This window comes from Cyprinus carpio, chromosome B25 (genome assembly GCF_018340385.1).
Source record: "Cyprinus carpio isolate SPL01 chromosome B25, ASM1834038v1, whole genome shotgun sequence".
Lineage (NCBI taxonomy): Eukaryota > Metazoa > Chordata > Actinopteri > Cypriniformes > Cyprinidae > Cyprinus > Cyprinus carpio.
Genome location: NC_056621.1, coordinates 5,315,944 through 5,336,465, shown reverse-complemented (window position 1 = coordinate 5,336,465; position 20,522 = coordinate 5,315,944). Strand labels below are relative to the sequence as shown.

The following is a 20,522-nucleotide window of genomic DNA, read 5'->3' as shown; positions in this document are numbered from 1 at the left end:
CTTCCAGTAAAAAGTTTGATCAGGATGCTCAGTGTATGTTCATGCAAATGCATTTATGATGTCCTGAATATTCCTGGTTCACAATACAAACTCGTGTTGCTATTGTTCATGCCTGCTGAACTCATTTATAATGCAAAGCAGATTTTCACATACAGCAGATGTCGTGCATCTGATTCTTGGTAGATCTGCGAGAACAGAATTAGACTGGAAGTTCCAGTAGTGTTTGTGTGTAAGTGCTTTACTGTGTGTCCTCATGTGAACTGTGGAGTTGGTATCATTATTGAGATTAGAGTGGATCCCCAAGCTCATCTATCACACTGTGTGTGTGTATAAATCCCTTGATTGAAATGAACAGAACTGGGCCAGGTTATCAGTGAGGGGTCTGTCTAGGATGGGTATGTTCTCTGTGCCACCTGCTAAGAGGAAACACACTCACACTTGTCTCTAGTTACGCTCTCTCACACACTGGTTTTGTGTACACAAAGTGGATTTTGATGTTCTGCCTCTTTAAGGAATGCAAGTAAAGTTTCGACAAACTTGTTTGTAAATACATAAATGCTCCAATTTTTGTTTATTGTGACATGGAAGGTGCTAATGTTGCTGTTGGCCAACGCAAAATTTAATGTTATATCAAAATGGTTACAGCTAAAACTGTTAAAAACATTTCCAGGTCATATTTAATCTAAAAATAAATAATAATAAAAAACAGTATTATTATAATATTATTATTAATTATAATATAAGAAATTATAATAACTTTTATGTAGTTTGTTTAAGGAAAATGAAACATTCCAGGTCTATTTTTGCATTGACATTTATGTCAATTAAGGACATTTTCCCTATATTCTAATTATCTGAATGTAATTTGTAATTCTCAGTTTTCATTCTCATTAAATTCTCATTATACTGCAACATTTTATTTATTTATTTGATTGATTGATTCTAATGACTGTTTTTCCCCAAATTCTTATTATCATATTGGAATGTATTTTTTGATTCTCAATCCTGATTCTAATTAAATTTGTATTAGTGTAAAAATCTATCATATTATTGTTTATAAATATTTATTCATTTTAAATTGATTGTAATGGCCACCATGAGCTTAACTGTTAATAAATCAGTAAATTAATTTGTCATAATATAAATAACTTTAATCACCCTAAAATATGAATTTCTGTTTCTGTTAATTTTATTATTATGTAGTTAGGAAAGTAGTTATGCTTTAGGAAAATTAATGATTTGGGAAAAAAATATGTAATTAAAAAAATCCATGACAATTAAGCATACTTTGTTCAAATTCTCATTACCATACTGCATCTGGAAATTCAACTTTGTTGTGGCTAATTCACAATATTTTAATTCTCACCAAGTTATCATTACTATAACACAACATTATTATATTACATTAATATATTACATAATACATAATATATTTTTAATCGATTGTAATTAATAAAATGTGCTTAGCTCTCCAGAAAGCTAAATATGAATATATCACAATGAAAAGAATCATAATGGTCCTAAAATAATCATTATTTTCTTTCTGAAACATATGTTAAAGTGAACTGGTGTGGTCTGGGTGTTTGTAGACGTCTTGCGGTTGTGGTGGGTTGTGAGTGAGCTGTAATGAGATGAGTGTGTACCTATGAGCATTCACTGGCCATTGCAGCTAAGAGCCTCTTCAGAACAAACCGCACAAAAGAACCAGAGGCTGCATAATGTAAGCCAACCCTTCCTTTAATTAACACTGAGCTCATTTTGTGTGTAGAGAGAGAAAGAGAGAGACTGACTCATCACAGTTAAATATCAATTTCTAACATCAATTCACTTATACTCCAAACTATCAAGACAAGACAAAACATCTTCAGCACAAATCTTTAAAACTGTCAGCTGCATACGTTTAATTACGAACCCGTTTAAACCCACTTGAGTTGCATCAGACGTCATCAGACGCCCTAACTGACTCATAAACTACAGGTTTTACCTCTAAAAAAGCAATTTATGAAATAGAGCAACACCTTATCCAAAAGTCAAGTGTACGCTACAAAGATTCCTTTTTATGTTGCCCAATGTTCACTTTTCTGTCTGTCACTGCTCGTTTGTCATCACATCTGCCGTAACTCTGTTCAAAGACTCCTGGGGCTCTGACATTGCTCCCATCAGTCATGACAGCACAGCATCCGTGTAGTCTCCAGACCCCTGGAGCTCAGACTTTGATCTAGCAGCAGTCCTCACACACTCCGTGCTGCTGATAGGAGTTTGTTTGCCTTCTGCCAGGTGGGTTTTCCTCAGTTTACACACTGCCCACACACCCCAAACACTGACACGTGTGGGACATCACAGCTTCTGGAAGCAAATGGTGATCTATGTCAGAATTATTTGTAGCCTTTGGTTTGGTCAAACTAAACTTAGTGTTCCATTTAAGCATTTAATTTTTGTCTTGTGCTGCATAATGTTGGTAAACACTGTGGCACCTGCAAATTTTTATACATAAAATCAAAATATATAAACATTTTTATATAAATCTATATTTATACATAAACACATACTATCTTTTAAAAGTTTGGCATCATTTTTACAATTTTAAATGTATTTTAATATACATGTATTTTAAAACTATGTATTTTTGTCATTTTAAATATGAAATGTATGTATGTGTATATGTATATATATGTATGTGTATATATATATATATATATATATATATATATATATATATATACATATATATATATATATTATATATATGTGTGGGTGTGTGTTTTCATTGTGTTATATATATATTCAGACACACATATTTATATAGGTGTTTACATATAGACATATATACATTATAGTGACATGACATACAGCCAAGTCATACTCAGAATTCGTATATTTTCAAAATTCGTTTATCAATCATATATAAACATTTATGATTTATGATTTTTTTTAAATGTTGTATTTTAATATACATGTATTTTAAAACTTTATTTATATTTGTAAGTTTAAATATGACATTTATGTAATTTAATGTGATCAGTTTTTAGTATCTTGGAAATCTTTGGTAATATTCACTTTTGATTGATTACTTTTGATCATATATATATATATATATATATATATATATATATATATATATATATTTACACACTGTGTGTGTGTATGTGTTAATACATTATTTTATATATACATATACAGACACACATATATTTATATAGGTGAGTATATATAGACATAAACATTTATGATTTATTTAAAAATCATTTATTTTATTTCTTTTATATATTTCTTGTATGTTGTCACAGTTTATTATTATTTTAATTATTTATTTTAATTTAATATTGACCTGAATTAAGATTAATTTAGATTTACATTTTTTAGGTTGCATGATAAATTGTTTTTACAGTATTATTCCATTTTCCATGCCTCCTTAATTTCAGAAGTTGCTCAGCACTGCTTATATCTCAGGCTTGTGTGAAACGCATGATCCCGTCACAAGAACCTCATCCTGTAGTCCACCTGATTCAGACTTGTGTTACAGACAAATTGGTATTAAGTAGAGTAGAGAACGATCCACCCATCAAATCTAATGGAATTTGCTGGCCTAAGACGCCTCAATCTAACGCTTCAGGGGTGCCTTGATGGAGAGATCATTCTTTTGAGGGCTTTTACTGTAATTTAACCGTGACCCTCTTAAAAAACACAGCTATCAACACTAAAGGAAAACATCCTGTAGGCAGAGATATCCCCAAGTGGAGTCCCACGACTGACTTAAGACTCATTCAAGGAATCAGAGTGAATCCTCTTAAAAAACACAGCTATCAACACTCTCTACACGTTAAGTCTGGAATATACCTGACAATATAATCATGAATATGGTCACATGCTTCTTTTACTAACGTTAGTTCTACATCCCACTGTGCAGTATTTAAGCTCTTTGCAATGATTTATTGTTTGCAATATAGTAAATAAGAAGGCTGGGTTATTTTATTGGCTTTTCAGCACTGCATTTTAATTGTGCACTAGACTGTGCAAAAGTGTTTTTTTTTTTAAGTAATTCATTTTAATTGTGTACACATGATCAAGATCACAGACATATATTATTTAAACACAAACTTTTATTTTGGATGAGATTAATCGCGATTAATTGTTGGACAGCACTAATTTGCTAATAAAATAAAATGTGTTTTTAGCATGTACAATTGTGCGCCCACAAAATGACTGGCTTATGCTCTTATAATATTTGTTTTTTCATGTGCAGACAGATAAAAGAGATTTCCTGAAATACTTTTTGGTGTCCTGTGGGCGTTTTTGTTCCTAACTCCTGCCAGTGGCGTGGCTCTCCTCACACACAGATCTTTTTGTGTGCAGAACGTCAAAGAGAATATGAAAAGCTATGTCTATCATATGAATATCCCCATGACGTGAGAAGCTGCTCATTTTCCATTTGCTGTCAGGAGGAAGATTAACTCGCCACCCCTCCTCCCCCTCTTCAGAACCTCATAAATAGCAAAGCGCACATTCTCATTGTATTACAACAATTGCAGCACATCCAGTTAAAAGACTGACAAACTCATTGACATAATAAGAAACATCAGCATGTACTCAACTAAAAATGAGGGACCACGCAGAGGAAGATCTTTTGACTCCATGAACCTTGGTCTGACATTGGAAGAGAAGCAACTTAACAATGAGGTAAGTGCTTTTTCTCCATTATATCTATCATTTTAAATGGCAAACTATTTTTTTTTATTTACTCATTTGGTTGATTTGCATACATTTTATAATTATATTACCTTTTATAATTGTAACTCAGGTAAGAATTTAAGTTTTCAACAGGTGGGGGTTCATATAAAAGAGTTTCTATGCAAAAAATAAAAATATAAAATGTTATTTAAGGTTTATAATGCCAAATGTAGATTTCCAGGAAGCATAGATTTCTAAAATGTCAAATGTGGAGGAAACTGAAGTGGACAGATCCCATGGTGCACTGCTATCCAAGTGCGCAAAAGCTCTCCAGTCAGTTTTACGCATAACACATCCATGCTTGACACTGTTAGCAATAATTTGTTCCAATCCTCCTCGCACCAAATCTGAAGATGCATCAAATTAAATACACTTAACAGAGATGTGCGTGGAAGAGTGATTAATTGCAGCCTAATCCCAGTGTTAGATTAAAACAAGAGGGCACTAATAATAGGCTTCCTCGCTGTCCAAATGAGATTGTTTTAAGACGACAGACACTGGCCCGTCTATGTTAAACCGAGACGGTGAATCGCAGTACTCTGAACCCCGCCACGGTCAACTCACTAATGCTGTCGGGAATCCTGCTGTCGGGAAGACGAGGACAGGGACGATTACTCTCCCACATGCGTGATAAAAGAAACATGGTCAGTAGACGACAAGCTTTGTTTGAGGGTCAATTAAAGCTATTTTTTTTTTTTTTTTTGTATTAGTTATAAATTAAATTACATTTTTAATAAATAATTATTATATAGCTTAATATTAAATAAAAAGCAATGCATGTTTAATGTATGAAATTAGAAGATTATTAATTTTATTATAATTAATTTATTATTTATTTAATACTATTTCATGCTAATAAAGATTATTAAAGATCTTTTGGCATTTTTGTATGAATTACTAGTAAAGAAGCTGATGGTGATTATCTCATAGAAATTAAATTATTAATTCTTATGTGACTCAATATTAAATGCAAATATTATTTCTGCAATATTACATACAGATATTAAGTATTATTAATTAATTTATTACTTATTTATTTAATACTATTTGATGCTAATTATTTATTTAATATTAAAGATTTTCTAGACACATTTTGGCTTTTTTTTTTTTTTACTTGTAGCCATTAAAGGAGCGATGGTCATTCTGTCGTGCTCAGTAGATTTTCAGAAATGCAAAAGTATTAAATGTAATTAAATATGTAAAACTAAATAAAAAATAAAAAAAAAATATAAAAAAAAAATATTAAAAAAAAATTTAAATGCGTATGGATGTATGTAATTCATTTACATTTTATACTTCTTATATCACTAATCATAATTATCGGTGTGATCTCTTGGACTTAATCCCATGTCTGCAACCTTGGGACAGGGCTCGCGCAGCGTCCCTCTGCAGGCGCTTATGTTAAGCGGGTCACGATGACTGTCGCTGTCCACGGGTGCTGAACTGACGCAGGAACCAGCACCTAGAATCAGAGGACCTGTTCGCAACTGGAGTTTGTTGTAGTTTAGGATTATTTAAAAACAAACCCCTCAGTGACCAATATTTAGTAAAAAATTATTATAATTATAATCTTTTAAACTTTTACTTTTTTTTAAATCTGAGTTTAATTGGTGTCTCAAAACAGTCTAATCAAAGTTGAAACTCATATAAATAAGCAGAAATGACAGAATGCCTATAAATTATTATAGTATGGCTATCACTGTAATAAATTCACAAAAACTATTATATTTATTTATTTTTAATATATAATGTATCTATGTATGCATCTATGTATGTAATTTATTTAATGTATGTATGTGTGTGTGTGTGTGTGTGTGTGTGTGTATATATATATATATATATATATATATATAAAAATAAATAATATATGATATTATAATATTTTGTTTTTGTTTTTTGTTTTTATAAAAACTACTTATTATTATAACATATTATATATTTTTTCTTTTTATTTATTTTTAATGACGTTTTATTACATGAACCTAAAGTTTGCACTCTTAACAGGAACGTACAAAACCTTTAGACGAATACAAATAAAGTTGTATGTGTGGAATTAAGGAATTAAGTGTTGTTTACCACACACTTTAATCCACATGATCTGATTGACAAGCCATGAGCACATGATTTAGGGTTGGATTTAAAGTAAGCTGAAGATGTTGATAAGTTGTTTAAAACAATAAATGAAGGGGGGAGGGGATCCTATGTAATTTTTATCTTTACAAATGACCTTTGATTACCTAATTCTACCTGACCTCAACTGACATTTATTTCTGTTTTGTGCCTGTGTTTTACAGATGAACAAATCTGCTTATCCAAAGATCGAGGAGAATAAAGACAACAAAACCGTATCTACAGAGCCGGATGCCGTGCCGGGTCTGCTGTTGTGTTTCTCCTTGAAGAATGAAGTCGGTGGACTTGTCAAGGCACTAAAACTTTTCCAGGTGAAGGGTTGCAGGACCAATTTTCTTGCACATTTAAATATTCCTTTCCTTGATTTAAAAAGGTTAACTTTAACCATCACATATAAATCAACAGGAAAACCACGTCAACCTGGTGCACATCGAATCCAGAAAATCCAAAAGGCGCAACTCAGAGTTCGAGATCTTCGTAGACTGTGACAGCAACCGCGAGCAGCTTCACGAGATCCTTCAGCTGCTGAGGAAACACGGTGAACGTGCGTCGAGATGGACGCGCCTGACAACCGCCTGCCTGAAGAAAGCGGGATACATGAATAAATTGCAATCTCAGACAGATGTGATTTTTTTAAATTACTACACAAATGTTCAATATTTGACTGTTGGTTATTTTCTCCAGAGATGGAGAGCATGCCATGGTTCCCGAAGAAGATTTCAGATCTGGATAAATGTGCGAACCGCGTGCTGATGTACGGATCAGACCTGGATGCGGATCACCAGTAAGTGGCAACGTTTCATCTCGATCACCGCATCAGTATGATGTCATCATGTTGCTCACTGTTATGATTCTATTACGACAGGGATTCAAAGACAACGTCTATCGCAAAAAGGAGGAAGTATTTCGCAGACTTGGGCTATGAGCTACAAACAGTGAGTTTTTAAATATACTTTAACATTAGAGTAATACACATTTAATATAAGTCTAATTAAATGTTGGCCCTTCCACCAGTGGAGACCCCATTCCCCGTATAGAGTTCACAGACGAGGAGGTGAAAACATGGGGAGTGGTGTTCAGGGAGCTGAATAAACTCTACCCCTCACACGCCTGCCGCGAGTACCTCAAGAACCTGCCCTTGCTCATCAAACACTGTGACGTCCGCGAGGACAACATCCCGCAGCTGGAGGACGGTCTCACGCTTACCTCAAAAGGTGAGAGAAAGGGACGTCAGCTCTTTAATTGTTGGTTTGTTCAGGATTTATACACTCTTTTCTCTGTAACATTGCTTTATGATGTTTCAGAGCGCACCGGCTTCACCATCAGGCCTGTGGCTGGGTATCTCTCCCCACGAGACTTCCTGGCAGGTCTGGCCTTCCGTGTGTTTTCACTGCACTCAGTATGTTCGACACAGCTCAGACCCCCTCTACACACCCGAGCCGTGAGTACGCAAACAATCAAATGTTAGCAAACTTAACAATGGTCTGACTGTCACTCTAATTTACAAAAAAGGATGTTAGATTCTAAAATGTAATCAAATAAATGTGTTTACATAAAATTAAACACATTATATTAAAAAAACAAACACAAAAAAACACACACATACATATATATACACACACATATATACACAAACAACATTTACTATGTTTACGAAAAACCATACATATATATATATCTCGATATTGTGATATATATATATATATATATACACACACATTTGTATATTATTTCAAATTATATACATATTTGTTCTATTTAGTATTATTATTAGTGCTGTCAAATGATTAACTGTGATTAATCCGATCCAAATTAAACGTTTTTGTTTATGTAATATAATGTCTGTGTACTGTGTATATTTATTATGTATATAATAAATACAAACAAATGTCCTTATATATTTGAAAATATTTACATGTATTTACATGTTTATTGGTATATTCATATAATTTATATTATATAACAAAAATAATTTAATATATAACACATAACATATTTTTCTGAAATATATACATGCATGTGTGTGTATTTATATTTACATAATAAATATACACAGTACACTTAAAATGTAAACAAAAACAAAAACTATTAACACGAACTAAACATAATAAATCAACAACATTCAAACATAAAAAAAAAAAACAAATTAACTATATTTTGCATTTATGTATTCAGTTTTTTACCTATAGGCCATATTGCAACTTTCATGTAAACGTATATTCAGAATTAAAAGTATATATTCACAGTTTACATTTATGTATTCAGACTTAAAGCTATATATTCAGATTTACTTCTATATATTCGTGATTTACATTTTTTATCACAATTTGTATCTATATAAATTTTGACTTATAACTAAACATTCAGATTTACAGTTATATTATCAGATTTATAATAATTTATTCTGATTTACATTTATATATTCAGATTTTTAAATATATTCAGATTTACTTCTATATATTTACAGTTTACATTTATATATTCAGATTTTATATAATTATTTCCTGTTTTTTCCTTTTTTGTAATTTATGTTTATGTATATAAAATACATTTTTTTATATTTAACATTTATATTTCATATATCGGTCTTTATAATGCACATTTGTGTATATCTTTATATATTAAGACTATACTATATTATAATTATTCGATAATATATAATATCTATCTATCTACTAATATATATATAGATATATACGAATATATATATATGAGTAATTATATTCTATATATATTTATATATATATATAATGCTTATTTCACAAGAATAAAAGATTTTAAAAAGTAGATATGCAACAGACTTTATCTTTGTTTGCTATAATTAAAGATCTGTACTGATACAGGAATTGTTACTCTGAGCAGGTGATCATGTGAACGTGTCTGTCTGTTTTAGAGACACATGTCACGAGCTGCTTGGACATGTCCCTCTTTTGGCCGAGCCCAGCTTTGCTCAGTTCAGTCAGGAGATCGGTCTCGCATCACTAGGAGCATCGGATGGGACTCTGTACAGAAACTCGCCACTGTAAGTAATGCCGGCCTTGAGATTTAGAGTGTTTTCATGTGAATAGCGTATCACTACAAATACATATTTTATTAACAATTCCATTCTATGTTCTAGTGTTATTTCTTCACTGTGGAGTTCGGCCCTCTGTAAGCAAGAAGGGCGACTCTGAGAGCTTATGGAGCCGGTCTGCTGTCCTCCATCAGCGAGCTGAAGGTAATGAACCACAAAAGCTTTTTTCTACATAAATGCATAATGCATGTTTTTCACCTTATAAATAGAGATGATCGTTCCTTTTCGTCCAGCAGCATGCACTCTCAGGAAACGCCAGGATCTTACCCTTTGACCCCAATGGTGACAAGCAAACAGGAGTGCATCATCACCACCTTTCAGGATGTCTACTTTGTTTCGGGACACCTTCGAGGCAAGCACAAGTTCAAAAATGAGGTAATAGAAAAATGAAGACTGTATTCTTTACAGTCATTAAATGATAATAAAATACACTAAAAAAGTATTTACTGCAATATATCATCTGAGTGATTTAGCACTATCACTTGCATTTAAAATTGATTTTACTATTTTTTAGGAGTTTGCAAAGTACCCATCAAGAGACCCTTGATCAGCGCTCTACACACCCCGTACACGCCGAGCGTCGATGTTCTGAAGGGCTCACGGCACAGCATCAACAACGTGGTGGAAGCGCTAAGACATGAGCTGGATATCATTGGAGGGATTGCACTAAGCAGGCTAAACATGCAGTTAGGAGTCTGAAAAACTAAACATTTCCCAGCAAAACCATCCATTATTGTCATGTTACCAGCTTTTCGTCTGCTTTGTCACAGTACTTCACTTTCTGAATCATGCTCATGCATGAAAACCCACCAAACGAAAGTCAAATCCTGTGTGTCTGTTTATATAATTGTTAGTTTGGCTCTTGTTAAAGTTTAAATATGTGGATCAGCAAAAGCTGTGCTAAATGCTTGCAAGTGGAGTTATTTATGTGAGTTTTCTACTTGACAAGGTGGTTTTTTTTATGCAAGGTGACCAATGATTGTACAATGTTTTTTGGTTATATTCAATTGAGGCTACAATGTGAAGTGTGGTGTATTATTGATATATCTTTAATATATCTTGAATGTATGTTTCGGTTTGCATTTATGTCATTTGTCACCATATTCAAATTGGCACGTTTTTATTTATTTCAGAAGATACTGTCTGATAGATTTTAGTATATAAACATGTATCTTTGTGAGTCTATGAAACATTTAGTATATACAGTGTATGCTATGTGTTATTGCGTTTTCTTTATTTAAAATGGATGTCTACGTGGAGTAGGACTCTGGAATAATCTGTATTTATAAACCAGTGCAGCGTAAATATTGACATGGCAGAATGTTTTTTTTTTTTTTTTTTTTTTCCTTTTACAAGATAACAAATGAATTGCTTAGCGTCTCTCATGAGTAGTTTCGTTAGCAAACTCTGACGAAGTTATGCCTATCAGTTCACAGTTTAGGTTGTAGAGAATTTGCTAGACATTGTTATTAAAGAAGGAGTTGCTTATATAATAATATGTTCTAAGGTTGCAAACAATCGTGCTCTTCAGAGGCTCTCTCAAATGCCAAAATACCTTATTCAAATCTCAAGACATTATTTCTCATATAGGACACATGTGTGTATGAAAGTAAAATTGTTTAATCTCCTATAACTCTATGCATAAAAGTATATTCACGCACACTGATTTAAATAAATGGTAAAGCGGCTCGAGTAGAATCTATTAAACGTTTTGAGGCGCCTGTGATCGCAGACGCCTGTGATTGGTTTATCCTGACCAGCGATGAAAAAAGAAACAAAGACCACGTGACCTACGTTCAAAACGAACAACTGTTCTATTTTTTGTACTTGGCTTTAAATATCGTCCTTTCTGATAAGCCCTACTTGTTTGTGATTTGTATTTTTACATATGAAAAGGATTAAATCACTTTCAAGATTATGTTGTAACAAGATAGTTTTTTATATCAATATATAAAAAAAACTATTTTATGTTAGCTTTAATTATTTTATAATTTAGACATCATAATATTTAATTAGTTGTTTTTTAGCACGTATATATAACTTTATAAAATGTAGTTTTTTTTTAAAATCTCAAATATAACAATAATTTTAATATAAATTTTTCTAATTTAATTACTACAATTATATATATTTCAAATGCATAATATCTAGTTATTAGTCGTAATAGGTATATGCATATAATGCTTGTGTTTAATATTGAAACAAAACGAAATTATTGAAAATTCTTGATTTTATACAGAATTCTAATTATATAATAAATACTCTATTAATATTACAATTTGTTTTTAAATATTAAAAAATAAAGTTAAAAACTTTAAAAATGATATATTTAATATTCATAATTAATAATATTATAATAGGTTTTAATATTATTATTGAACCATTTCATAGATTTGTGAATAATAATCCTGAAACCTGTATTTCTGGAATTGCTGACCTTTTATTTGTGGAACATGTCGCTCTCTCTAGCGGTCCAGTTCAAGTATTACAACAACATTTCTCCACCCAGAATCAGGTGACCTGCTGATGTGTGGACAGAACCACAAAGGTCAATCACAAGAGGTCATAACCTTTCAGCCCTGCCCTTTGCCTGGGTGCTCAAGAGTTCAGCAGGTGTCCTGTGGTTGGGACTTCTCTGTTATTAATTCTGACTGTTTGAGTGACAGTCCATACAAATTCATATTCTGGACTCTTGTGTGTGCAGATTACATTGTATGGAAGGCCGTTTCCGCCACTGAAATAAAAAATAAAAAAGGTTATTTGAGACTTTTTATCTCACAAAAAAATTCCTACTTTTTTCTTGTAATTTCGACTTTACATCTCACAATTCTGACTTTTTTTCTCAGAATTGTGAGATATAAATCACAATTGTGAGTTATTAAGTCAAAATTGTGCATTATAAATTCACAATTCTGCCAACATATCAGTCTTTTTTTTCCTCAGAACTGGATTTGTTACTAGCAATTGTGTTCAGATTAGTTTCTCACAATTCTGTGATAAAAAATTGTCAAATTTGCCAGATGTAGAACTCACAATTGCTAGAAAATAAAGTCCGCACTTACCTTTTTTAATTTTTTTATTCAGTGGCGGAAACAGGCTTCCTATTGAGGAGCCTTGGGTCTAGAAAAATAAAAGAGCTTGGGTGTTGCACACATCAGTAATTTCTGAGTGGTTTTTTATTTATAGAGTGCTCTTAGATCTGCCTGGGAGACTTCCTCTGGTTGAATTGAGTGCTGAATAACTGATATCTGATCTGTGTCTTTCGGTAGGGTGCGACGTGTCAGGGTCTTGGTGTGCAGCTTCCAATGCATTTGGACAGCTGGGACTTCTCGCCAGGAATAACACACTCAGCAGAACCTTTCCACGTGAAGGTTGATAGCTGTGAATATAATGAGGTGACATCCTGCCATGATAGGAGTTGTAAGATTGTAGACGCCTGTGAGGTTATTTTGTAATAACATATCATGTTTTGTTCTGCTTGCCAGACCCTGAATGAGCCAGTACCACTAGTGTAAGTGGCTGCAGGGCTCAGACACGCAGGCTAGCACGTAAAGGTATTACTTATCCATATGACAATAAGTACTCACTCTATAGTATTTGTTGTGGGTTACAATTTTAAAATTCAACATTATAGTTTTCTAATTTATTATCTATGTTTATGAAATGCTTGAAAGTAAACATAGATTTTATGTTCAACTGTTGAGAACATGTATTTTAATAATTTTATACTGACATGATTCAAAATAATTATACTATCAATATCACAATATTTAATAATCGATTTATTTATATTATATGGTATCCTTTTTGTTTTGAATATTGTGATACATAAATATAATATTTTTTTTTAATCGCATCCAAGAAATAACCTTTATTTAACAGTAATAATATTTAATGTAATTTAATAATTATTATTATTCTATTATACTATATCCTCATATTTAATTTATTTTTAGTTACTTATTCTTATGTATATTGAAACCTACATTTTATATTATTATTTGTTCAAATATTGAACAGACATAGCAAACATAATGTTGACCATTGTGTATTCAGTATGTCTAATTATATAGTTAAACTATATTTGATATTAATATTCATTTTATTTTAATATTACAATTGAATATTTTAAATAGTATTTAATTACATGTACAGGTATTGTCATACACTAAGTAAAAAATATCAAGATATAAAATTGATTTATATTGTGTTTATAATAATTTAATTTATTTTCCTTAATATGTGTATATATGTTTGTTAAATATTTTAAAATAAACATCTAGGTTTTGTATATCAAGTATAATAAAATTTTCTTGCTATGTTTTATAATTTAAGAGAAAACATACTGAGTTATAATACCCTTTAAATCTTATTAATATACTTTCTGAAAAACTAATCTATTTAGTCACTATTGTCATTTGTTTGAATATTTAATATACAATTTGTAAAGAAAACCAATTTATCTCCAACGATATTATAAGTATATAATTAAGTATAAGTTGTAATAGTATATATTGAAATATTAAGTCATAATTATGTGTTTGTTTGTATATCGATGGGTGTGTACATGTGCGTGTCTAAAGCATCAGGTTGTTGTTTATCAATGGGGGAACTGGCCTGTCGAGTCACGCTAGATTGAGAAGGTGAAGTCCCCATCCTGTTCCCACCCATCCACCAACTAACCATCCCTTGTCCCGGGTAACATTCACACACACACACACACACACACACACACACACACACACACACACAGAGAGAGACACAGACCAAGAGTTGTGCTTAAAGCTGCTGATCAGACCGCACATTGTGGATACATGACATCTTATATATAATAAAGTACTTTTTAATTAGTGTTCCTCATAAATGTCTGTTAAATGATGTGTTTAATTTATAATTTCTAGCACTTGTGATGCCTTTCTCATCTGCAGGGTTTGGTCACGTGCCCCACAGAAGGTAGTTGCAGGCTCCACCCACTGCGTTTGTTTGACAGGTGAGAGAAAACTTTCAAATTACCCTGATTTGTCATTCTATCTCTGTACTGCTAGGGATAGAGACAAAATCCCATATTTCTACAGTCAAAATGGTGACGTGTTCCTCTGGGGAAGCAATAAACATGACCTAGTTAGAGTGACTGACGTACACAGCGGCTGGACGCATCGTGTCGTAAAAACTGGTGAGTCAGTACATACAACACTTTCTCACAACAAAACTTTCTTAAAGCCTTGTTTTTCTGGTGATACGGTTAACAATATATTATCTATTCCCAGAGAGTGGGCGGGTCTTTGGGTTACATGGGGCAGAGACAAATTACGGACAGCTAGGACAGATCAATCAGAGTACAGAAAAAGAATATGACATTTCAACAAGCTCTGGCCAAAGTATAAGCCGCCCCGTTGAGGTTAAAGCTTTATTTGGAGCAACACAGGTATGCGTTATGTATATAAACAAATGTAGAAAGATAAAAGACACTAATATTTAATAAACTACAAATAATTATCACATAAAATATGGAAGCGCCATTTCTGCCAGCATAAAAAAAAAAAAATCAAGCTTTGGAAATTTTTAAATATGAGATTTAATGAATAGCGTACAAAATCAAAACTTATGACAGTCGAAATAATGAGATAAAAAGTTAATATAATGAGATAAAGAATTTAAATTATGAGATTAAAATCTACAACCAGATTATGGTATATAACTCACCAAAATTTTGAGTCATATGAGATAAAAAAAAAATTATGAAATTATAAAAATTATAAATTATAAGTTAGCCAAATACAAAATATGACTGTGTCATAATTATGAGATAGACAGTTGAAAATTATGAGATAAAAATTTAAATAGAATAAATCAAAATTACGGTTTAAAACATCAGAAATTGACAGTTCATAATTATGAGATAAAAAATTAAATGATGAAATAATCATAATTTATTGATATTAAAGTTTTTAAATTATGAGATTTTACGATCAAATTAAGAGATAAAAGTCACAATTATGAGATAAAAGGAAAAAATTATAACATTAGTAAATATGTGGTAAATTTGAAATTATGAGATTTACACCCGGCACAATACAGAAGCAAGTGTTTTTTCGTAGTTTATCAGCCTGACACAGTTTCATCATTTCATGTCCTGCACCACGTTGTTTGAATAGCAAATGCATTTGCACCCAATTGGTGCGCTCATGGGACGTTGACTGGTCTGAAAAACGAGGTGTGTTCAGGTGCATTGTTGGCGCGTTGCTATTTTGAGGCAGCTGAAGTAGACTGCGCGCATGACCAACAAAACCTGGTCTAAAGTCAATGCAAAGTAGTTTTTTGTTGTTATTTAACAGAGTGTGTTGGTAATATGTTGCTATAGGCGGGTCCACAATGAGCGTACAACTCTGCTTATTACACACACAAGGCTGTGCGCAGCAGCACACAAACATGCCAAACATTCAGAATATATATATCAGAATTTAGAACCCAACTAGCCATAAATGTTTTTTTATTGCTAAGATGAACATAAGAACTCACTGGCACAGTGTTCTTTTGCTCAAAAGGTGAGAGAAGGCAGTATGTAATGTTGCCAGCAGGTGGCGACATACTCTGTACTTTCCACACATGCTTTTCTCATCCTGCCCAGAGACACAGCGCTGTATTTAAATTGAAGGTCATCTCTTAGCTCTAGAGAATGCCAGCATCTTGTGGCCATACGTATTGAAGAGAATGACTCGACAACACCAGTAATTTATACTCAATCTTCAGGTTTTACGTGTGGTGCGTCACTGAACCTTAATATTAAAGAACAGCCTTCAGATATTGTGAGTGAGAGAAAAGAGACATTTGGCATTTGTATTATTGCATTTTTTTTTTTAAGTTCAAGTTGGTGCAGAGAGAGAAAGGTTGTCCAGACATTGTCATGGCTTGCGAATAATATTTCTGCTCGTCAGATCTCCTTGCATGACTTTGTTTTTGTGCTTTCGCCGTTCCCCGCCTGGTCGATGGACCTCATGTCATCTTTTAATCCTCAAAGAGTGTGCTTATGCTACAATGTCCTGACACTGGTGACCTGCTGTCCGCACGGCCTATGTTGATGAGAGGAAACGAGGACGTTACAGGGGGAACGGTATCCTCTATAAACATTGCGTTCTCAACCACATTCCTGGAGGACCACGCAACCACTGGCACATTTTTGGCAGTATCCTTTGTCTGACAACACCCATTACAAGTACAGTGAGTTTCTACTAATGAGAAGGTGACCGGACTCAGGTGTGGTTTGATTTCAGGAGACATCGCAAAATGAGTGTCAGTGTTGTGAGTCCTCACAGGAATGTGGTGAGAACCACAGCTCTATAACCCCTCCAAAGGTAGGATGCTGCTATAGTGTAAGCAGAAGCCGGGAACACGTGTAGCCTTTGGTGACAAACGCCTGATATAAAAGTTTAGAGTCTTTTATTGTGGTTGACGGAAAGACTTTGCCTGAGGCTTAAAGGAATAGTTGTTTTATCAGTTGATTCACCCTCATGTCGTTCCAAACCCATGTGACTTTTGTTCTTCTGTGGAACACACAAGGAGATTTTGAGGAGTCATACGATAGCTTTGTGTGAGAAATGCAGTGTTATTGTTAACTAAAGTTTAAATAAATAAATAATAAACTGTATTAAAGCAGAAATAAAATAAAATACAAATATTTAAAAGTAATGTAAATAAAAACTCTAAACTTATTGAAAATTTTGAAATGTTTTGCCTTGGCAACTAATTAAAAAATTACTAACTGAACACTAAAATTGAAATAAAAATCAAGTTACAACTATTTAATATATTTTATTAAATATTAATTTTCAGATCACTTGGTAAGCCCTTGCGCCATGTAATGGAAAAAACACATGCGAGTTGCTTGGTATATCATAAATATGAGATTTAATAAGTCATGAATAACATTTAAAAAAAAAAACTTTATTGAGATAAAATTCTAAATTATGTTATTAAAAAATCGTGAAATTATAAGATTAAAATGTAATTTTGTTATAAAATTTAAATTGTTGTTTTAAAGTCACAATTTTAAGATAAAAGTCAAATTGGCAAGTAATATATAATGACATAAAAAGTCAAATTTATGAGATAAAATTCTAATTTATGTTATTAAAAATGTGTAATTATGAGATTAAAATGTAGTTATGACAGTTAAAAAAAAAAATCTAAATTGTTATTTAAAAGTCTAAATTGTAAGAAAAAAAAAAGCCAAAATGGCAAGTCATATAGTAAGTCATAAGTATGAGATAAAAAGTTCAAACTATGAGATATAGTCATAATTATTAATTATGACAAAGATCAAATGAATGACTGTGGTAATTTTGTGAACTTTTATGTCATACTTTTGACTTTATAATCATCATAATTTCGATCTCATGGATTATGGACTATTCATAATTTTTGACTAGAAATATTTTTTAAATCCAAAAAAAAAAAAACTATTTAAAACGGCAAAAGCACATATTTGTTACAAAATTACTAAAAATTAAACTGATATTAAAAATAAAAAAAAAACCTTTTAATTAATTAAAATTATGAACTTTGTAAATAATAATACTATAGAAAACTACAACAATAGCACAAATGGCTGGAAATTTAAGTCGTTATTTGCTGACAATTGTTTGTTTTAAAGTGCTGCTACTAAATTTTGGAGTCATTGAGTTAAACTTGAGAATCTGATCAGTTGAGCTTTGTGAAGAAAGCAATTAGACCACAATTGATAAATTTAGATGAAATCAGAATTAATAGAGTGAAATAATGACATAATGGAAATGTCTGCTTTTCCTAATGAACTCATTTGAAACTCTCAAACGGGGAGCTAGGGCAGATATTAGGACTTTTAAATAATGCTTTAAATTTTAGTGGAATATAGTGCATGTGTCCAATATGGGCAACATTTATGATAGTTTTTACACGCCTTTTGTGCACCTTCTCTTAATCTTTGAAAGCATCAGTCTTCAACTAAGCTTTTTATAAACTATAAAATTGTACTAGTAAGTTTATTTAACACCCCTGACAGTCTATATTGTGTCTAAAACAGTTGTTAAGACACCAAAACCAAATCCATGTTAAACCCAGTTCCCTCCCCAAAAGCATATTGGCCAATCATGGGAAGCTGGCGTCCTTCACTGGCTCCAGACTGTGAGATTTCCCTATCAGTAGATCTGATACGACAAGGTTACTCTGTGGCTGTCACCGACTGTGTGTTTAACCGACTGTGTTCCTTCCAGGAGTCCAGAGCTGAACTCACCAGTAATGGGCGGTAATGATTTTTTCTCTTTCTTTACAATGAGTTCATCACACATTGAGGTGCAGCCGGCCAGACAGCCGGTTTCACACTTCCCCCCAGAGCGCTGGAGTCTAGCTGTCTGTGTCTGAGAGCTCCCACAGTGCAGTGCTGTACTGAGGCTTCATCACAGTGTGGGGGACATTCATCCTGCACCGTTCATTATCAGCGGCAGATGGGAACAACTGCATCTCAATAAACAGCTGTCGACTCAAGTTTCTATATTTGTCAGGGTTTTATTTTTATATCTAGATCGAATATACAAACAGTATATTTTTTATTTTGTTTGTATATTATATATAATTATATAAACATTATATAAAATAAAGAATACACACATGCACACATATGTATTTACATATTGCAAAAAAATGAGATGTATTTTGCTGGGAAAGCCTTGATAGGATGGACATCATAAGACGAATGACGTCCATTCTTTATATATTTATTAATAAATTATGGAAACGTGATTTGTTCATAATATTATTAGTAGACTTATGAATATATCAATAAATACATATTATATCAATTAATTGAACACACTAAGTATTTTATTTTAAACTTATATCTTATATATATATATAGTATATATATATATATATATTACACGCACACACACACACACATACTGTATAATATGTGTGTGGTCTGTGTAAAAATCCATGTATAATCTATATATCTATTTAATTACTGTATTATTTATGCTTTTCCTGTGTTCTATTTTTAGCAGATATCAAATATATAAACATTGTGTTATATGTAATTGTATATTTTGTAATTTGATTAATATAAAAAATCTATTTTTTACTAAAGTATATTTAAATTCAAAATCAAAATTTATTCATCCTATATATTATATATAAATAAAAAAAATAATTAATATTTATAATTTTATTTTTATTTTAATTTTAATTTATATTAATGTATATATAAAATATATATATTTTATTATTTTTAACTTTGTTTAACATATAAATAAAAAAAAAAAATATAAAAATTTAATTTTAGTTTGTTATTTAATTTTATTTTTAGAAAAATGTATTTTATTTATTTTAATTAAAAAATTATTGTATGTTAATTTTTGTAATTGAATCATTTTTATTTTTTAGATTCTTTTAAAATACATTTTTAATTTGATATGGAGTAATAATATTATTCAAATGACAAAATCTAAAATTTAATATAAAACATTGATGTCTTTATTTGGTGTTTGCTATGTCTTTGTGTGTGTGTGTGTGTGTGTGTGTGTGTGGTGTGTGGTGGGTGCGTGGGTGTATATATATAATT

At 31.8% G+C, this 20,522-nt stretch overlaps 2 pseudogenes; one reads left to right on the top strand and one right to left on the bottom strand.

Moving 5' to 3' along the window:
* LOC109045640 overlaps window positions 1–20,522 on the bottom strand; it is a 638,390-nt pseudogene that overhangs the window by 179,623 nt on the left and 438,245 nt on the right.
* LOC122142343 lies at window positions 4,331–10,644 on the top strand (annotated as a pseudogene).